The sequence below is a fragment of the Acanthochromis polyacanthus genome, chromosome 22 (genome assembly GCF_021347895.1).
Source record: "Acanthochromis polyacanthus isolate Apoly-LR-REF ecotype Palm Island chromosome 22, KAUST_Apoly_ChrSc, whole genome shotgun sequence".
NCBI classification, from domain to species: Eukaryota; Metazoa; Chordata; class Actinopteri; family Pomacentridae; genus Acanthochromis; species Acanthochromis polyacanthus.
In genome coordinates this window covers 20,814,790-20,833,360 of record NC_067134.1, presented here as the reverse complement: position 1 = coordinate 20,833,360, position 18,571 = coordinate 20,814,790, and the positions used below count along the sequence as shown (strand labels likewise).

General features: G+C 40.7%; 1 long non-coding RNA gene across 10 annotated transcripts in view; it reads right to left on the bottom strand.

Moving 5' to 3' along the window:
• LOC110967283 (uncharacterized) overlaps positions 1–18,571 on the bottom strand; it is a 340,473-nt gene that overhangs the window by 25,153 nt on the left and 296,749 nt on the right. For all 10 annotated transcript variants that reach the window (XR_007938883.1, XR_007938876.1, XR_007938881.1 and 7 more), the window contains one exon: positions 15,197–15,319. This is a non-coding gene — a long non-coding RNA (uncharacterized LOC110967283). The remainder of the gene's footprint in view (positions 1–15,196; positions 15,320–18,571) is intronic.

Below are 18,571 nucleotides of genomic sequence, written 5' to 3'. Positions count from 1 at the left end.
GACTAAAAACATCAACATCCTTTAATGCAGGAGCAAACAGTGGGTTGTTTTTTAGGGCAGCGAGATCACGGTGTGTCGTGTCGCGGAGCCTCATCATAAACTGGCGGTGCCATTAGGCGCTTTGGATTAAAGCGTTCACCAAATGGCATATGTTACGTTCTGCCACCTCCCTCCCCTGGTTCTCTGCGAACACACAGACGGAGGGAAGCACCTCCATGAAAGCTGTGTCAGGTAATTTCACACTCTCACAGGCGTGCAGTCATGTCGGCCTCCCCCGAGCTAACTCATTACCTGTCGGAGCCGCCGGGCGCCGCTCAGGATGCACCTTCTGGAGACGCTGGCGTTAAACAAGCTGCGCAGGTGGGGGGGTTGGTTTGTTGTGCTAAACGCAACACTAATGCAGACTGTTCATCCTGAGGGGCTGTTTTTTTTAAAAATCTGGGGTGAAAAAGCAGAAAAGATTCACTCTGACAGACCTGAGCGTCCTCAAACGGACGCTAAACCGCCAAGGCTGGGCTCACCTTGTAGAGGTTGAGCTTCACCTTCTGCAGGGTTTAGGGGAGGAATCAAGCCAGAGCCCCACCAGCTGTCCCCCCGTTCACTCTCTGACACTCGCTTCCCCCCTCTCCATCCTCCCCTTTCCGACACCCCGGCCGCCCCTACAACCTCCCTGCCGAGCTTGAGCTGTCAGAGGGGGGAAGGACTGGACCTGCCAGCATGCATCTGGCTGACAGGCGACTGGGAAGGTGCACTGCGAGCGCACGTCACAATCAATAACCCCCGCTAAGAGCGACGGGCCGGGGGGGGTGGAGACGCTCCCACCACCTCTCTGAGTGTTTTTATTTTTGTACAGAGGCGGCGATGACTTGTCACCTAACAACGCACGCTCGCTCTGGGTGTTTGGGAGTTTGTTTTGAGAAAATACATATGCGCCATGTGCAGGCGTGCATGCATGCATGAAGAGCGGGTTTTAGAGGTGTGATACGTGATGTGATGAGCTGTAGGTCAGCGTCCGGGGGAGACGGAGGTGAGGCCATAACAAGACATAACAAGATAGCAGAGGAATGAAGGGAGGGGTGAAGGCCGGGGATTGTTTTCACAAACGAATTCGAATGAGTCAACCGAGAATCACAAGATAATAGCAAGAAAAAAAACCTTAAAGAAAAAATGTTCACTTCTTTAACAGATTCTGCAAAGTTTTATCATTTTCGCCCTCAAAATTCTTCAAAAACACCATGTTTCGGTTCCACTACTTGCTGCTCAAAGACACAAGCAACCATTCTGGAGGCAAAAAGTAGTTTCTAAAATATTAATAATAACAATAAAAGTTTCAAAAATTCAGAACCACAGATGCAAATTTCATGTACTAAGAAGAGCTGTAACAATTATTCAATTAGGTGTCAACTAGTTTATGAATCGTCAATCATTTTGATAATCTAAAAAAATCTAAATACTCTGTCCTTTCTTAAATGTGTACATATTCTGGTTTCTTTTTTTTCTACAAACAAACCAAAAGTGAAACTGAATATCTTTGGGTTGTGGACGAAACAAGACAAGGTACACGTGACCAAACCAATAGTCTCACTTTATAGATATGTACAAGTTAATTTCTTTAACTAAACTAAAAGAGCACTTTAACAATCACTACTGAGCTTAGAGACATTATTGTTGTCGACTTAGTGAGAAATTTGACTTGTAATTGGTGTCATACAACATGAGATTTTCTACTGGATGTTTAAACTACCTTGGCACGTTGGGGCTTCCATACATTTGTCTTTCTATTTAGTGTACTTTGGATGTTTGAACAAATATAAACCTGCAGCTGCACATGACTCACATGAGTGAGAGTTTCCAGGTCCATCAAGGGGAAACTGTGCTTATATGTGTGATTATATATCGCTGTGTTTGAGGCGGGGTAAGGGGGAGGATTGTGATCAATTTGCTTCGGCACTTACAGTCACCGGGCTGAGTCGCGGCTAACACGCTGGAAGATCCGTTACGATTGCTTCCCAGAAGAAGGGCAGAAGAAGAAGAGTGAGCTGAGGAATTCCTGGCACATCCAGGAGGCCGTAAACAGATATAACAAGTTCTCTCCACCGTAAGATGAGAGAATGTCAATGGGGCCTGACACCGAGACACCCGACCGCCGATCAATCGATAGCTGACATTACACCTCAGCATGTCAAGACGCTTCAGTCGCGAGTATTAAAGTTTTGCATTACAAATGAGGTCCTGCCGCTGGGTTTTTCCTCTCCCCCTCCTCCTCCCCTGATAATTCATGTTTACCAGCGCTGCTTATATTTTGAAGGGTGATTATCCAGTCACATCAAACCTTAATGAACCTCATTTCACTAGCAGCAAGTAGCATTAAGAGTTCTTTTTTTAAAAAAAAGCAAGTGAAATCTAATTTTTTGACAATTCGAGAGCTGATTAAAGCGATTCTGCTGCTGTTCAGAAGTACAAAAAAGACAATTTCTACAGTTTCTTCTGCGAGATGCAGATGGTCGGTCATGGCTTTTGGACGCGTCACGTCGTATTTAAGTCGACAGTGTCCTCCTGCTTAAGGTTTTCTAAGCGCTGACAGATTTTCCTTACTGGGCAAATTAACTGGCTTTGATACCTCGCTCATCTCCTCCTAAAGCCAATCACGCCGTGTTTACCATCACGGTCAGAGACGGGGAGAAGTTTTAAGTGTGGATGCACTATATATTGTGTATCTCTGATTTTTTTCTTTAAAATCTGGCCTTTGATGTGTCCACGGCAAGAAAAAGGGAGGCATCCTCAGGCCTTTAATGAAGCAAGCTAAGCAATTATCAAAACCTTCTCTACTACTGATCTACGCGACGTCCACCAACCACACGGCAGATTTTTAAGACACTTTTTCAGCTCCAGGGTCATTACAAGCACCAGCCACCATGAAAACAGGATGTCGGCCATCGACTGATGCGTCGAATGTGCTTCAAAGAGGAAGGTTTTTGAGATCAACAAATTGTTTTTAGTGTTTCATACCAAGAACATGGTACGTTACAAGCATGTCCTGAAACTTTGGGTTCTTGTTGCAGAGACAATACAAAACAAAGACTCGCAACTTCAAGAATCCTCCGTAGAAATCGACAGGAGACTTCTGGAACACTCATCTCAAAACTAATTGTCTGTTTTTTTAACAGCCCAATTGTGGTGTTGTACTGGCTCAGGCTTGGTAAACTAAAACGGTGTGGTACAGGGGTAGAACTTCTAAAAAAACACCTTTTAAACTTAAATTTGGGGCAAAGTTACCGAACAGATCTGACTGGTGATTCTGTACATACAGCTCTTAAGTCCTGGTGACCATTAAAGTTGAAGTTGTGGCTCTTTACCTATTCATTTAGACGTCATTTAGATATAGCCTAAGAGAACTGCCCCAGAGCTTTATTAAGAAGGATGCTAGTGGATGTATTTCACATGTGATGAACAAATAGATGGCTGAATGATGAATATATCTCTATTTCTGTCAGTCTACTTTGCTAACTTATTTTTTTGCCTCCTTCAGAATTCATTAGTCTGCACAAGGATGCAAATTTTAAACAATTTCTTAACCGATAATCAAACAAATCATCTACCAATAACCAATTAATTTTAAAACAAAGTGAACAGTATTACATGAGCTGATAAAGCCCTTGTAACCATGGACACATAATGGTTGCCTTATTTATTGTGTTTATTTACTATTATTATTACAGTTATGATTTTAACTTTTGTTTAATGGCTTTTCTCCTTAATTATTTGTGTTCTACTTGTTCTTTTAAAAAAAAAAGATTAACAATTTTGATGCTTTTATTACATTTTATTCATTCATTCTACCCTTCTGTTTTTAAAATGTGTTTGATAAATAAAGTTACAGCTTTCACATTATTGTTAAAACACTGATTAAATTAGCCAGTGAGTTAGAGGAACATAAAGCCACAGCTGACTAGATCCATTAATCATCACTGTAGTCTTTGTCATGGTGCCCGTCGCTCGCTAAACTCCCATAATACTCTCTGTTTGCCAACATGAAATACCCATAGTTTAAAGTATTAAACACAGCAAACAAACTAGTTTTCCATCTCATTAAACAGCGACACAACCAGGTACTACATCTGATCGACAAGACAATTTCAGGTATGCATGGGTGTTGTAGAATAGTGTTGATTTTTAGTGAAAAACAACAACCAGAAATTAATTTAACAAAGATACACAGCAGGTTTCCAACATGTCTGTTTTCTGAAATTACTTTTTAATGAGTTTAATACACTCTGAGCTGTTCATTCATGCAGCTTGTTGTAAGAGCTTGTGTTTTTATGCCATAAAGTGAGTGTGTGAATATAAAAATTAGACATTTTAGGTGTAAAATTCACATTTACGTGAAGTAAGGTAGAAAATATGAGTTAATTACAAAAGATTCCTTTACGTTGTTTTACAATTAACGTGTTGCCAAATCAGGACTGAAATCAATGACATTTCCACTTTAAGTCCAGAAACATTTACTTCTTGAGGATCTAGTTATTATTATTTATGCAATGTAGCAGCAGCATCAATTTTCTAAATTACTGAAACATACGTTACAATGAATTCACATGAAAGTTTTCTGCACAGTAAGTCCAACACAGTCACATTAGGTTTAGTAAAGTCGCAGTAAATGCAGATTATGACTCGAATTTGGGTTCAGATATGTGTCAAAGTTCAGAAAGCTTCCTTTAAATCCAGCGACGAAAATGCACTTGTGTGTTTTCCGATCATTAAGGGTGAGAAGTGGAGTTTGTGTCTTTACATTTGCAGGATCACACACTTTAATTCCCGAAGGAAAAGTTTAAATCTGCGTACGTGAAAGTGGAAAAAAAGAAAACACGCTGAAACCCATCCAGGACACTAGGGCTGCCTGACCGAGGCAATAAAACTCTGACTCAATCTGGTGAAATATGCTGCTGTGGTCCGCTGCTCGGCTTCCAAACACATCAGTCCGTATTGTTACAGCGCTCTGTTTACCTTCAGGCCCCGACGCTCTTCATTTTTGCATCGCCACCTGTCACCGAGCTCTCATTTATAACACGAGCGGGTTCCTTGCCCTTCCAAACAATGCCAGAACTGTGAAACGTCCTGTTATATTTATACCAAAAAGAAATATAAATATTTGAACTAGCGTTTAATGGGGGGCTTTTGTGCATTCCATCATATCGTACACAACCTCAATTGTTACCTTGGACGAATCGCCGGGTTGTATTTACTTTGGGGTCTTGTGAGTGATATCCGCATCGATGCTGTTTGCCATATTAGTGAGCTAAGACCTGAGGCTCTCCAGCTGAACTATTGCGGCTGTGTACACAATTTAGATAAAAATCCTGTTTATATTGCAAAAGAGGTGTATTTTGTAAGACTTTTCCCCTCATTCTGCTGTATATTTAATTGTGAAATATTTCCTGTGGTCGGCCGGTGTGTCCTGGTGGCCTAATACATCCCAGAATGCACCTTCAGCTGGGGGTTCACACGTCAGAACAGCGAGTTTTTCTTTTTGTGTCAAGTAAACTTGCATTTTATATGACTCTTTAAAGGATCCATGTATTAAATACAGAAAATAATCAACTCATGATGAATATTTAGGAGGCATTTTATGGAATTTCTTTTTAAAATAAGTCTTATTGAACTTTTGGAAAGGTGACTCTGCAAAAACCTGGTTTACACTCCGTAGTGCTTTTTTTTAGTCTTGCTTTTTACAATCTTTGATTTCGGTTTGGGAAAGACTAACATTATGATAAATAAACTATTATATGTCGTGTGCAGGTCACATTAATAAAAAGCAAACTTTACTAACATGAAAACAAGCACTTTTCTGTAGGAAAATCACACGAACAAGAACACCAAGCTCCAGCTCTGGTAGGATCCATTAACTACCACAGAAGTCTCTCATGGTGCCCATTGCAAAAAAAAAAACAAAAAAAAACAACAACCCACAATCCTCTCTGTCTGCCAACGTGTAACTGCTTGTAATCCAGAGTAATAAACAAAGCAAACAAGCTGCAGCCTTCCATCTCAGTAGACAGTACAATGCGCCACCTGTTGGTACAACCAGGTACTACAGCAAATCTACAATACGTTTTTCAGAAATGCGTGCTGTCTTCTGTCGTATTGGTTGATATATATTTAATCCGTTACAGTATGGGTGTAAATATATTATATATTACAATATTAGACATCTTCTATTACCCAACATCCACCCTGAGAAGTAATGTAAGTCAAGAGATGCAAATTTATACAACATTGCAGCAATTCTTAAAGACACTGCACTGAAAGCCGACCCAGAACCAGAGTTGGACTGGGTTAAAATTCAGCTGAATGTCAACAGAAAAGGAATAAGCTAAATCAATAAGTGATTTAATATGCAGATTGCAGCTTTAAAAGTGATATTTCATCCACCAGATTCTGCAGATTAACGTGACTTTGCTCAGTTTTGATGCTGACTGGCGTTATAGTTCAGCGTTTCCAGCAGCAGTGACCGTGGGACGCCGCTGTCGTGCTTCTCCGCCGCAACTCGGTCTGGATTTAGAGATCTTTTGAAAAGAGGCAATTTCAGATTATCGTGTCCTGATCTGTGTGGATGTGTCGGCCCTGTCAGCTGCGCGACCAGGACACACATGGTTTAGGAATGCACAGATGCCTCGTGTTGCCGCTAATCTCCCCGAGTGGCTCGCGTCTCGATGGCATCCATATGCAACTTTAATTTCAGCACTTCAAAACTGCAGGGGGATAAAGATAGCTTTTGAAGATTGCTTTTCATGTTTCGCTGCGTTCGTCTGAGTGTTTAAGTGTAGCAGAGGAGATCTTTGGACGGTTTTTCTCTTTTGTGGCGGAGTTCTGAGGAAAAAAAAGGAGTCACTCAGCTTGGCGACAGCTTGAAGCGTCTGAGGACGGCAGCTTTGGAGGCAATTTCCTGGTATTGTTTCACACTAACGAGATAAACACTTTCTGTCAATCAGAGCTTCTTCCAAAGGTGTCATATTTCCACGTCGTGCAAAATTACATGTGGCACCAGTCAGCAGTTGATGGAAATAGTAATTTTGTGGAGAGAACTTCATTGAGCTGCCAGCTGTTTTGGACATTTTTACATTCAAACGTTTTCTGTACCCGGCAATAAAGTGTCCGGCTTTTTTCTTCCTCCCCTCTCACATAAATATGCTTCAAACAAACAACCATAACATTCATGTTATACGATCCCTATTGTTAACAGTTCTCTCCTATAACTTCCATCCAAATCAAGCGGCGCTGCTCGCAGAGGGCCTCGTGCTAAAAGGATATGGAGCTTTCAGATGGCACCTAAGTGCTGTATCGCATAACCAGTGTGCCTTTTTATGGATTAACAGTTTATTCCTTGTGCTGGAGCCACACCAAAGCAGCCCCGGACCTCTGTAAAATATACTGCTTTTGGTGAATTATGAGCGTGGCCTCCGTCCAAGTGCCTGTGGCCTTCCTGTTTATTTGTACGGCGGCGCAGGTCGGCGGCGAGGTGGGGTCCGACGGATCCAGCTGAGCATGTGTAAACACTCATCCTGGGAGCCGCGGTGAAAGTGGCTATTTTCCTCCGGCGAGGGGATTTTTTTACTGCCCATTGTTTTTAACACAGAATCGACGTCTTAAAAACATTGGACACTCTCTCATGGCTCTCCTGTGGCCCCGACGAGTGCTTTGTATATGCCTATTGACAAAATATTTCTGTGTTATGGCATGTGTGTACTGCGACTCGTATAAACTGGGAGAGAAACACGAGCATGCTGGCGGGAACATCGCGCCCATTTTGTGCAAAGTGCTCCCTGGAAAGTTTTCCGGATGCCGACTTAAAAACACTGACAACCTGAGTTTCCTTCCACCGCAGACCTCAGAGACGCACACAGAGCTCACCTTTAGTTAATATGCACAACACTACAGCAGCATTTCTACTACAGCTCTCAAAAAATAAACTAAAAAAAAAGTTTTTATGCAGACTTCCACAGGATATAAATGACTACAAGTTGTACCGACTGCACTGACAAAAGTAACACGGCACAAATCTCCATCTTACCAAGTCATGAAGTCCATAAAAAACTATATATAGAGTTTTTAAACTAATCAAAAACACGCTTCTAGCGCATATCCGGACTCTACTATAACTGTCTGTGTCTAGAACCTAGAAAGAATGTGGCTTTTACAGGAACTCAGTGAAGAAAAACTTAATTTTAACAAACACAAACTGATTGATTTTAGGCATAAGATTCCAAAATCTTCGCTTTTCTGGCAAATTTAGTCATTTCATCGAAGCAAATGAAACTTAAAGGGACTCAAAGAAAGAAACTATCTTTGGGGAAAACATCTCAATACAATCTCATCTGCGACATTTAAGTTTTTTACCCTCTGAACCACAAAACCGCAAGTTATTGTCTCCAAAAATCTCCAAAATGACACTATTAATTAGAGCGAGAAACTGTAAAAACAGCAAGATTCATCAAGTTTTCAACTCCATGACAGTTCTTGAGCTAATGACCTGTGTTCCGTCAGACAACATCACCAAATCTGAGGGTAAATTTGCAACATTTTATCAAACTCACTTTATTTTACATGCATCACTTAAAAATTTGCTAAAAATTAAAGGTTTGCTCTGAACAGATTTTGTAAAAAAGGAAAAATTCTGTGCTCTTTACCACAATTAGAACGTCACAGGTGATTCAGCTGTGACCAGCAGTCACAAGACTAAAATTCTGCAAATTTTCAGCTGTACTGCAGGCTGTGTACACAACAAATAATCAAAGAAATTCAATGTTTTTTCCTGATTTTTATGATTTATGCCATTATGCCGGCGTCATATTACACAGAAGACATTTCTGACTGCGTTCTACTTCTAGTCCTGGTTGTTCTGTTTCCATAGAGGTACAGGACTATATATTTCAGTGAACCCACAGCGAGGAAAAATGCAAAATTGCAGTTTTTCCTAATTGCATTATTTAAAATCTGAAATCGACTAGTCATTCGGCACCACTTGATAGGAAGATTTTCATGCGAGTCTTACAGGATAATGCTCAGAAATGCACACGTGAACTTATTTTTAGGCGTTCAAACTTGCTGAATTGTCCCCAAGAAGCCAAAGTTGCAGCCCTGGTGGCAGCAGACTGACTTCTTGACAAATGTAAATATCTTCATCAGCTATTTTCTGCTTTATTTTGGTCACAAAAACCATAAAATACTTTCAGCAGAAACAAATATCTGCAGCGTAAATCAAACAATGGTGCATCAGTGTTGCTGTAAGGGTCGACTATGTGTGCATTTAAATTCTTGATTTTTGCAGAATACAACCCAACGTGCATAATTTCACGATGCAGTATGATATGAAACGGTGAATCAATCGTCAAAGACATGATTCAGGACTTTGCATGATAAAACAGTAACTGGACTTGAACCCGAAGCCTCTGCAGTTGGACAAACGGGGGGACAAACACACTCGATCATCGTCTTCATGTCAGTTGAAGCCCTGAGCTGAATCGCGGGGACGTTTTTCAGTCTGTGAGGTGCAGCCGCCGCCGTTGTTTTTGTCAACATGATGCGGGTTGACTGAAGGCGGATTAAAAAAAAGAAGCTGCAACTGACTCAACAACAGAATGAAAGCGAGGACGACGCTGGAGTTTTTGGGGACAAGCCGGAGAAAAACACATCTGCAGGGCGGCGTTGGGGAGGAGGACGGGCAGCTGTTTGAGTGTTGCCACTATGTGAAAGCTTCTCCGGGCTGAGGCTGCACTTTGACACCGGTAGCAGAGTCCCGCAGGCCGTCGGGGAGGAGTGAGTGTTTGTTGCTGCTGCTGAAGGGGTCTGGGAGCAGGATCCAAGCCAGGGGTCAGGGGGTTAGCTTCATGTCCTAAAAGCAAACTGTAACCTACTTTCACCCCCCCCCCCTCCGCTCCGACGCAGCGCTCAGCCAGGCAGACTTCCTGCTGCGGAGTCCACTCTGTCTGCTTCGCAAAGTCAAAAGGCCACAAGAGAGAAGAGGTAGTTCGGCAAACTTTAGGGCATCTGCCGAAACGCCTCGGAGATCCCAGACCGCCGCCGCTTTCAGTGTGGGTGGCTCGGATCCCTGCACTGCTATGTGTTCTCCAGAGATGGAGCGAGGGGGTTGAAGTTTTTAAATTTGAGAACATTTTCCATCCCAGAGAGAGGCGATTGAGACTGTCCCAAAACGAACAATCCAATACTACATTACCATAAACCTGAGGGACAATGGATTTCATACAGAATCTTCATTCAGAGTCAGTTTCTACTGGACTCTTCCTGTTTAAAGTTTGAGGCCAAGATCCCGAGCACCTCCAGATGTAATGTAATGCTGTAGAACAGCAGCAAAACCTTCAAAGTAATGTCTTTTCAAGCACTTTGTTGGTTTTATTTGAACTCTCTTAGCATTAGAATCTACTGGTGTGTTTGAAAGGCAAGATATTTTTTGAAATACAGCCCAAATGACACCATTTATCAGTGTAAGAAACTGTAAATAAACAGACAATAGTTGGATTTAAAACTCTTTGACTGTCGTTGAACTTCTCATCTATGGCGTAATGTTCCAGCATAAAAATGCAATATCGCAAAAACCACAAGAGGGTTATGTTCCCAAAACTAACTGCCAAGTTTGCAATGAATGGCATTTTTAAAACTCTAAAATCAGAAAGAATTGTCGGATTTCTGACAGTCCTTGAACCACTCTAGATTAGATTTTGAAAAATATCATATTTTGGGTCATATTTTGACTATTTCATAACACATTTGAAGCTTCCACTTCATTTTCTGAGTCCTTCTTCTTCTAATATATGATTTTTTTTGGCTGAAAAGCAGCGACAGTCAAGCATTAAGATTAGTTGTACAGGTGAGTAATTTTTTGTGGAGGTGTGGGAGGTTGGACATGCATGAAAACTGGATTTACAAAAGGATATTCTGTTCAGGTACGTCTCCTCCAAACTGAATTCGGCGACGCAAATTAGCAGAATGTGAAAGATTTTTGCAGGAAACTAAGTTGCCGGTCGCCCTGCGGGCTGCCGACCCTCCTGCTGACCTTCGCTGGTCTGAAGTCGATGCAAACATGAGCTCACGAGCGGAGTCGCTGCCGGCCTTCAGCACCGAAACCAGATCCGCTCGGCTCAGGATCACCGGCTCGTCTCCGCTCGGCGACTCGCTGCCGGTTTGAAGTTTGACTCTGAGGCGCGTTGGAGATCTTATCGGGTTTGAAGTGGAAGCCGCGGCACCGACAGGCACCCGCTTCTCCTTTCACCTCCCAGCGCTTCTTCCCTCCACGAAATATGAAGAAAAAAACAAAAGAAGCAGCAAAAATCATCAAGCATCGTCCAGATCAGGAGAAAACAGCATCTCCAGGAGGCTTCCTTCAGTGGATCAGTGGAGCGTCAGTGATCACATTAAGCACGATGCTGTTAAAATCTGCCTCTGACCTGATCGGACTCTTTTTCTTCTGCCTTCCAGCTCTTTCATACCGGTGAAAACATGTCAGCAGCAATAAAAACAACAACAACAAAAAAAAACAAGAAAACTGAGCATATTAAGAAACTGAGGAGTGTTTGCAGCAAACGGACAGTCAGGGAGGAAATAGAGGAAGAATGTGACCCTAGATGTTCTGCTGTTTCCTTGATTTTTAATCAAAATAATCCAGTTTCAACTGCATTGTGTTCCAACAAAAACATGTGTCCCTGTCAATGCCAAATACCTTTCATTTATTTAAGTTTCTGTGTTTTTTATCAGTAAATTGTCAGTAAATTAAGAATATTCCCACAAGGTCACTGTATTTAAGATCAATTTGCTTAAAATCTTGAAATAAACTACTTACTTGAGCTGTTAAATGCTTTAAAGATAAGTAAAATACACAAATCTTTCAGTAATTCAAGATTTCCTGTACAATAAAATCTCCCAACTACCGTACTTGAAGAGTAACCTGCAGCTTGGCGACTTCTATGAATTAATTTGTGGTAAAATGAAGGAGCAGAAAGATTTTTTACATCTACAGTGGGACAAAACCAATAAAGTGCCTCCATTTTACATTTTAGATTGGAAAAATGTAAATAAATCCCACTTTTAGATGTACATTTGGGCAGATTTTGCTCATTTTTAGCAGCAATAGTGACGTTTCGACCAAATAATCAACCTAGATTTGGAAAACTGATAGTAAAACTGCCAAAATACCAAAAAATCTATTAAACCACCCTGTTCTTTGGGAGAAAATATGATTAAATCTTCCAATTACTTGGAGAGAAACCTGCAGGTTGGTGACTTTGATGAATTTATGTGTGGCAAAATGAAGCAGAAGCTAGATTTTGGAAACTGCTTCAGTTCTACATTTTAGAGTTGAAAAAATCTGGAGAAATTGTACTTGTAGACGTATATTTGGCCACATTTTGTTGATTTTTAGCAGTAATAGTGGCGCATCTACCAAATAATCAACCTGGATTTAGAAAACTGCCACAATAGAATCAGTTTTTGTCAGATCGGACGACTTTTTTAGCACTTTAGAGGTAAAATTCAGTGGAACTGGGAGACAAACCTCCAACAAAAAGGTGTTTTTCTACCTGCAAAGAGCTGCTTTAGATCAACTCAAAGTTTCGTCGCTGTTGAGCTGAACAGTGAGTGTTGTAAATGAGACTCCAGGAGGCGACACGCGGTCGACTTGAAGCATCTAATCAGGCCTTGTGTTGTTCCATTTTGTTGGATTTTGGCACCAGGAGCCACATGATTTTACTGCGATTTGTAAATAAAGTGGCTGCCTTTGCATGGATTTGCATGCAGTCAAGGCTCGGATTAGTTTTTTTTTGTTCCAGATGCATAAAGACACATGGCGTAGTTGGAAAGTTGGACACTGTTTTATTCATGTAGCTTCAGACAGGAGTCTGCTGGAAGCTCTGCGGCGTGGCGGGAAGTCAAGCGAGGAGAGATAAGGGCTGTATGGAGCAGCAGGAGAACAGAAACAGTTGAACAGTAACCGCAGGACGCACCGCCGGAGACAAATATTTCATCAGAAAAGTTCCCAGATGCAGGCTGTTGGTGGAGGGGGGAAACTCGGCTGCTCGGTGCGCTCGCGAACGCATCCTCGGTTTGTCTTTGACACCGCGAGCTGGTAAATATGTGTTTTCCTCCGCCGTGATTGGGGATGGCTTTCAGCGTCCCCCGAATAAATCATTGTCGAAAAGCAAATACGTATCTGTTGCTCAGCTTATTGACAATGTGGAGAAGACGGGAGAATAAATAAAGAGAAAACGGCGGGAGGAAATGAAGGCCCAATCGTGACGCCTGCTTAAGACCTCATTGCTTCTGAGTGCTACTTTACTGTTGCCGTATTTTGACTGAAATCTTAATGCAATGAGGATTAAAGGGATTACAACATAATCTTGAATAATCCAAAGTGCCACGGACGGAGGGAGCGCTTGTAATAACGCCGTAAAACCCGTCCGGAGGTCTGACAACATTGTCAGTCACGGCGAGGATTAAATATTTGCGGGAAAAAACTTTCGACTAATGCCCACAAACCGCCGCCGCCGGAGAAAAGCACCGGGGCCACGAGGCAATTTAGTAATTTAAGAGACATATAGCACCTCGGTAAGTGCTGGCCGGCCTGCTGCAGGACAAAGACCGGGCAGACGAGGCTTTTTAAGCAGATTTACTCCCTCAATTTTTGTTTTTGATCAATGCTCGGGCAGGTTCATTACACATGTAAAGCACGGGGGAGGTTCGGAGGAACAGCCGCGAATCAATTCTTATTAGGTTTACCCAACTGCCATCAACATGTCCATTAGCTTTCCCATTAATTTATATTTCTTCCTCAGGAGCAGCAGCTTCCTTGTATATTTTAAGGATTATGTAAAGCATCACCAGAAATTATCTTTTGGAGCTAAATAACCCATATTCATCGATGTGAACCTGCCTTTAATTACAGCCCTTCACTCAATAAAGCCGCGATCTGTTGGGGAGGCGCATTAGCGGCGGTTTGATGCAGACCTTGCCGGGATGCTGCCTGAAATTCATGGCGCTTGATTGAAGTCGTATTGACGCTTAACTCCTCTCCAACAAACCAAACCCTTAATTTCGCTGAATGAATATAAATTGAGTGCAAGAAAAGCTTTTAGAAACAGAATCTGCATTAAGTGTGCAGGAATTTGTCTCCGGCGAAGAGAAAAAACACGTCACAAAGAGATCGGACAGCAGGAAGACAAGACTGCGCATCAGTCAGAGAGCATATAGAGGAGTGTGTATGATAAATCTGCTTTTTGTGGAATATTCAATCAGGCAGCAGCAAACTGTGGCTGCAGGAGGAGGAGATCAGTCATTCTTTGTTTGAGCTGTTGGCCGGATCAAAATATCTGCATGAATTCCACTTTTTTCACGTACATTCGACCACATTTTAGCAGCAATAGCGACATTCAGAGCTTCCAATAGCCAGAAATGACCAAAAAAGATATAAATATAAAATAAAAAATCTGACTTTTTTTTCTTTAAAGGTTCCAATTATTTGAGAAAAGTTGGTGACCTTTGTTGATTAATGTATAAGAAAATAAAGCAAAAGCTGCATTTTCTCACTAAAACAACATATAAAATGTTTTTTATAGCAGAGACAGAGTTGTTAGGTGGATCAAAATTAAGCAACAGCCTTATTTTTACATTTTAGACATGGAAAACTAGATACATTTTACCTTTTGATGTACGTTCGGCCATATTTAGCTGATTTTTTGCAGCAATAGTGACATTCAGAGCTTTCAATAGTCGGAAATGACAAAAAAAGTCTTGAATATTTGAGAAAATATGAAAAACAACACAAATTTATTCAAAGCAACTGGCAGGTTAGCGACCCCTGACGATTAATGTGTAGGAAAATAAAGCAGAAGCTTTTTTTGCACTAAAATATAAGATGAACGCTACTTTTTGACGTACGTTCAGCCACAGTTTGCAGATTTTTAGAACCGATAGTGTCACTCAGAGCTTTCAATTTTTTACAAATATAAAATGTTAAACAAGAGTTTGTTTTGAGGGCGCTGCTAAAACCGCTGAAATTTTCGTCAAAATTCTGACTGTTTTGTCTCGTGAGATTTATAAAATCAAAATCTACCTACTCAAATACTAATTTCCAAATAGTATTAGAGACAAATACTGCAGAATATATCACTTCCAAATTGCTTTTACGACATACCTTGAGGAAAGAGGAGATCAAACTGGGTGAAACGTCTGATTTGAGGATGATCCAGCTGTGCAGATGAACGCAGGAATTCTCATTTGGCGGCTTCATCGTTGCATTTCTGTTCTCTGGGTTGAGCTAAAACACAAGAAAACAACAAAACGAGAAATGTTAGCATCCTGAAAAGCAGCATTTACATCCAGAATCGACTTTTTCTTCTGTTGAACCGACGAGTTTGATTACAAGATCAACATATCAACAGCAGCTTTTGCTTTATAATCGAGAAAATGTGAAAATTCCTGCTAAAACTTGCTTTTAAAATCTGTAATTAAAACTGGTTATTGCCCATTATTTGAGCCGCAATGATCAACTGATTAACTGTCAAGTAGTAGTTTGATCTCCAGCCGTTGATTAATCGATTTGAGGAATTATTTAAGCTTTCTAAATGCAAATATTCCGATTTCTTTGCTTTTTTGTGACAGTAAATCGAGTATCTTTGGGATTTGGGAGATGTTAATCGACATTTTTCACTGCTTTTAAGACCAAACCACTAATCAATCAATCAAGAAATTCATCTAAACATCCATTATTCACTACACTGCAAAGACAAAGAGGGCTGCAATCACAAAAGGTTGGCTGTAGTTTGGTTTTAAGTTTCTGCTTTTGTTCACTCCACATGATTCTACGAGGTCACCGCATTAATTCACAGCCTTAAATTAACGGCATCCTCATTTAAAAGTTTCTCATGTCCACTCGCAACCAAACGCGGCTTAATTTTCAGAGCTTTTCTTTTTTTAAAGTCAGAGAGGAGCCGATGTGGTCGTCTGGCAGGTTTCTGAGGTCACGGCGGAGGTCAGAACATGTCAGCCGCTTCTCCGAGAAGTTGAAATGTTTCACTCGCCGAATTCAAAGCGGCCGTCAATCGGCCCGCACGTTTTGGCCTTTCATGGTGTTTTAACCGGCGCTTTTCATGCTGCGTGTCAATGAGGACGCGTTCTCCGACTGAACCCGGCGCTGCCCGGCTGCCCCTCGGCAACACAATTGACCCCAGACTGCAGCGTGTCCGGCAGCAGAGGACTGGCCGCCTTCCAGTTCGAATAAACGGGATGAGATGAAAATACTGATGCGCTTTTCTCGGCCCCGATGATTTGAAAAACCCACTTTAGTTTGCTGACTCTTTAACTTCAGGATCATTTATGCATTAGTCCTGTTTCACTCTGAATAAACTGTTTGGTTCTTCTGATTAACTTGAGGGAAAAACTGCTTTAACCTGCAGGTCTGGGAAACCACAGAAACTGCAGCCTTTTGGTTTTTAGTTTTTTTTTTTTTTTACAGAATCTGGCTACAGCAGTAGTTTATCTCAGACATTTTGAGTAAATATCACAATTTTAATGTTAGATTTGATTCATTTTTAAGAAAACAAAAGACACATAAAGCGACACATGATGAGTTCAAGGACCATTGAAGACCTGAAACGCTGATTTTTTTTTTAACAGTTTTTGACTTTGAAAAATAAAGTCTTTTTGATGATTTTTAAAATATGTTTAACTTCAGGATCATGTATGCATTAGCTGTGTTTCACTCTAAATGAACAGTTTGGTTGTTCTGATTAAAAATGAAACTAATCTGATCATCTTAAGTGAAAAACAACAAATGTTTCAACCTGCAGGTCTGAAAAACCACAGAAACTGCAGCCTTTTGGCTTTTAGGAGGCAGAAAATCTTTACTTTGAGTGTTTTTATCGTGTTCTATTTGGTTAATTTCCCAGAAAAAAAATGAAGGGGATGCAGGATGAGTTCAAGGAGCATTGAAAATTTGAAAATCTGAGGATTTTTTTCTATTTTACAGTTTCGGGCTCTGAAATAAAGCGTCATTTTGGTGATTTTTGAAAATATAACATGTTAAACAAGAGTTTGTTTTGAGGGCACTGCTATAAACACTAAAATTTTCATCCAAACCTTTACTTTTTTGTCCCATAAGACATTTAAAATCAAGAAACAATTACTCAAGCATTAAAGAAGTATTAAAGACAAATATTGCAGAAAATGTTGCTTGCAAGTTGCTTTTTTGGAGTTGTTTTTTTTTTTTTTTTTTTTACCTGAGAGATGTGGTATAAAGTGATTTTAGGGAAATATCATGATTTTAATGTTAGATTTGATTAATCTGCCAGAAAAAAACTGACAGTGATGCGGGACCATTGAAAACCTGAAAATCTGGGGAATTTTTAGTTTTTTTTTTAAAGTTTCTGGCTCTGAAAAAAAAAGTCATTTGGGGGAATAAAACAAAGAAACAAAAACACGTTTGGTGTACTACTGATGTGTAAGCTGAGCCAATCAAGCCTTTGATAGTTTATTACTTATTATTAATGCAGATGGAGCAGAGAATTGTATAAGAGAAGATATTATTCAAAAATTTTGAAGCCCAAATGTCCTCCAGTTCTGGAACGACCCAAATATACATAGAGAAAATGAACATAAACCAGATTTCGTCTTCAGAATGGGACACCTGGATGGATGTAAAACTGATTCATTAACAGAACTCAGATGTGTTTTTCATGCTTGAAAATGTCATGTTTCTATCAGTTGTACTGATGAAGTTCTGAGGCTCAGAAATGAAAGAAAAAGCTCAAAATCTGGACCCACCTTTATGTACTTAAGGGTGTGTTACTCTGAAAGTATTGACAGAATGAAGGTACATTTTTGCATGACTTCAGTACATATACTAAAGCTACTGTAGATAAAATAATCAGCTGATTCTGAGGGAGTCATGGTGGACGTTTTTGCAGATTTGGTTGTTTTTATGTGGAATGACACGTTCAAAAGCAGCTGTAATCCTTCCTGTGACTGATTTGTACGTGGATTAAAAGATAATTGAGGCTTTCTGACTCTCAGGTTGTGTTAATTTGATTAAAACCACAAATTAACTTCAGTTTTTGTTGCTAAAACACACTAAAAACACCCTTATCTGCTTACAACCTGATTTAGTGTGTGTTTGTATTGATATTTGGGGAGGTTTAGTCATAAATCATCAACTAATACAAAGATTTTGCCTTTAAAATACACCTATTTTGAATGCCGGCTCAGAAACCTGCTCTAATCTCACCCACAGTGCTGCCACCCAGTGCAGGCTGCCGTCAACAGCAGCCTCAGAAACAGATAACACCCTGGACATGTGTTTTAGTTAGCAACAAGAAGACTGTTTTATAAGCAGGCACTTTACACCAACTCCTCATTTCTCAGAGAAAAGAAGAAAAAAAAAACGGACGGGAAAAAAGCTGCCAGGCGGCTCAGACAGTTTATTTTTTCTGCCTATAAGCCATAATGAGGTTGTGCCCCGGGGAATCAGTCGAGCGGAATGTTATTAATGCCTCAAAAAAAGGGAGGAAAAAAT